This window comes from Symphalangus syndactylus, chromosome 14, assembly GCF_028878055.3.
Source record: "Symphalangus syndactylus isolate Jambi chromosome 14, NHGRI_mSymSyn1-v2.1_pri, whole genome shotgun sequence".
Lineage (NCBI taxonomy): Eukaryota > Metazoa > Chordata > Mammalia > Primates > Hylobatidae > Symphalangus > Symphalangus syndactylus.
The window spans coordinates 75,828,435-75,832,187 of NC_072436.2; positions in this window are offsets into that span (position 1 = coordinate 75,828,435).

Sequence of the window (3,753 nt, forward strand, 5' to 3'; positions counted from 1 at the left end):
AATTATTGGTCTTCATCAAGCCAAAGTTACTAATCTCCTCTTGTGTTATACTGGTCACAGGAAAAAATGAATTCCATTTCAAAACCAGGTCACCACATCAACAGTTTTGAAATCAATTTTTATAACTTGATGGCTGATTTCCTCACAGTTTGCCAAAACACCAGCTCTTGACCTATTTCTTTCTTTCATTTAGATATAATAAAAGACTAGAGATCATCTTTAACCTAGTCTACCCTTTTAAGTGAGTTAAATGAGAGTTTTTTTTAACAAACCTTTGTTTATTCCACATGAATATCCACAATTCAGAGACACAGTTCTATTTGAACACCATTCATTAATTTTTTATATAAATCATAAACATTTAGAGTTGAAGGTATCTTAGAAATAAACTAGTCTGTATCAACCAGCGTTTCGCAAGTGACAGAAAACAAACTTGATCCAGCTTAGGTAAAAGGGGCGAATCAATTGGAAGGACATCTGAGTGTCCCACTTAACTGCAGGCAAGGCAAGGGTACACGTGGGTCTCAGAAACACTTGATACAAATGCCATCAGAGGGACCTATCTCTTGTCTCTGCTTTTCACTGCATGTTTGCTTCTTAGACTTCACAGGGTGAAAATAGGGCTGCCAAATGGTCCTGAGATCCACTCTACCTACTTTTATAGACTCACCACCACAGAGGTGCTGATTTTTCTCAGTACCAGTTCAAAACAAAAAAAAATCCCAGGGAAGTCCTCTGATTGGCCCAGCTTGTGTCAGGTGCCCACTCATGGACCGATCAACTGTGGTCAGGGCGACGGAGTCATGTAAGAAAATGGTAATCCCAATAGTTGGGGGCTGGAGAGAAACAGTTTCTGGAAGAAGGGAAGGATGATGGGAAGATCCACCCCAACCCCAGAGTTCATCCTAATTCATTTTACAAACGTGGAAATTTAAGCTCAAAGAAGTTAAGTGACGTACTCAAGGGTACAACCTGTACTTAAACTCAACTCTTCTGTCACTTAGTCCAATGCTTGGTTTACTCACCCAGACTGCTGTTCATTCTGTGGAATTTGCATTTCAGGGTCTTCAGCACAGAAAAGGCAGGGGCTAGAGTGGAGTGGTGGGGAGGAATTAGGGTCTTAAGCTACACTTAAACTTCTACCCAGTCTTTTGTTGGAGTTCCAACTCCACCAGTCTTTTATCTGGTTTTGCTTTATCTTCTTACTGGGCGAATAGACACCCCAAGTGGGACTCTCCCTGTTGCCCTCCTACCCTGTCAGTTCCAGGGGGCTCAGCCTGTTCATGCTGAATAATTATCATAAGAACACCTTACACTGAGAGAGGACTTACAATGTGCCCAAGACGGTCCGTTGTGAGCCTTCCATAATTTAGCCCTTACAGCAGCCCTATGAGGGAGGTATTAGTGGCATTATTATCTCCATTTTGCAGATAAGAAAACTAAGGCACAGAGAGGTTAATGAAATTGTCTAAGGTCACAGAGTGGGGATGGGATGGAGGCAGGGTGTGAATGCAGGCAGGCTGGCTCCAGAGTCCTTGTTAAGTACTGCAGTTCTACTGTTCTTTTCTAGTCAAACACCTCCAGCCTGTGGCTGCCTGCACTCAACCCGGTAGGGTCTGGGACTCCTCCGATGTCTGCTGACCTAAGTGTTGGCTCATCTCTGGGGCTGTTGCCAACCTGTCTCTGATCAAGGCTCTTCCCACTACAACTGTACTGCTCCCCACCCTGATCTTTTGCCACTGCTGCCCAAGCTGCGGCGTCTTGCTCGGGGCCTGCCTCATCACTGCTGACAGCTACTGTTGCCGCGACTGCTCCTGGTAATGGATCTGCTCTCTTGCTGCTGGAAGGAGCCAACTCTCCTGCTCTGTGCGGATAAAGGCTTGGCTCCCCAAACTTGATAGCACAGCTCAGGACAGTTTAGGGTCCTCTCAGAAATCCTTGCTCTTTCAGGTTTACAGATTCTCCTTAAAAGGACCTGAATCAAGTTCCAAAGGAACAAAGGTGATTGTCATAGTGCTCTCTTTGCAAAATTGTAGACCTCTGTAAACACAGACCTGGGCCCCTAACTGATAAATAAGAGAGAGCTACTGCAACTGTCCCTCACTAGAGGATGAGTTTTCAGGTCCTCCTGGTTGGGAACTGCCTTTATCTCCTCCTTGTTCAGAGGGGTTCATATTACAGGCTTTGGAGCAAGACAAGGGTTTGAGTCCTGGTCTACTGCTCATTAGCCTTGTGACCAAAGGCAAATAAACCCTTAATCACTACTCTCTGCTTTGGTTTTCTCATGTGTAAAATAAGAGTATTAATATATATCTCAAAGTCCTCTTGTTGCTAAATGAGATACTGAGATTTATTAAAGCACATAGATTAAATGAGATACTGTGTTAAAGCACATAGCAGAGTACCTAGCATAAAATAAATTTCAATACTGATACAATATGATTATTATTTTAGAGTCTTAACCCTGCTGGCTAGAACCTGACTTTTGGACGCCCATATATTTACAATGTTTTGAGGGGTATGAGGCTGGCATGTGGGGCTAGGATTGCTCAAGACCTATAGCTTGTTCTTGATCCCCTTTCAATCTAGGTCCTGGCTGGCAGAAAGCAGGTTTGGTAACTCAGGCAGGCAAAAGAGATGGCAGGATGGAGGAAGGGCCCCCGATCCACAGCTGGTGCCCACAAAGACAAACCTGTCAGTTACCCTGCACTTCTGTCTCCTCAGCTGGATGACTCTTCCTCGTCTCTGCATGTTGTCATTGCTGCCACTGGTTGTAGGTTTTTCTGTCATGGCTGCACCACATTCATTTCTATCTGGTATCACTTGCAGAGAAACGTGATCTGCGCTATGTCCAGGCCCTGCCCAACCTGGGGGTCAGTCCTGGCAAAGAAAGCTGCCTCCTAGATATTTATCATAATTGCACAACCCCCACTCCTACCTCGCCCCCTCACCCCGGGACCACTCACGTGCCTTCTTACCTCCAAATATTTTAGCCACAAACGGCATGCTTTTTGTTAAAATGTTAACCATTCTTTTGCCTGATTTTTTTCTCAGGTCCCACATCTAGGAGCTATTTCTGATTTGCTTGGTTGATAAAGGGTTGTACTTTGTACTCTAAGCCACACCCAGAGGAAACAGCAAAGTGGCCAGACATTCCGCAGATGAGGACAAATGCAAAAAATGAGACCAAGGAGATGGCACTTCATGGGTGAATGAAAGATGCCAGTCTCTTTCACATACTACATAATCAAAATTTTGCTTTAAGATAAGTGGAGGGTGGCATGCTGGCTCACACCTGTAATCCCAGCACTTTTGAGAGGCCAAGTTGGGAGTATCCCTTGAGGCCAGGTGTTGGAGACCGGCCTAAGCAACATGGTGAGATCCCATCTCTAAATAATAATAATAATAATAAGCGGATGTTGTAAAATCTCTATTTAGTGACCTAATTTGAAAATACTTCCCCCCCCCCCGCTTTTCCTGCATGCCTTTTTATTGTAAGCAAGCACCCATGCACCCTAGATATTACAGAGGTTTGTGATTTATTCAGCTAAGATGGTTTGACCCATATATAAGTATAAAATCCCAGTATCCCTGACTCCCTGAAAGTGGAACTACAACACATTATTTCCCTCGGATAAAATGCAATGAAATTCTCTTGTCCCCTCCGCCCCCCAGGAAGGCTTGAGTCCTTAAGGGGACAGAACTTATGGCAGTAGGAAGAAAAATTCATGCAGATACAGTTACTTGTGACCA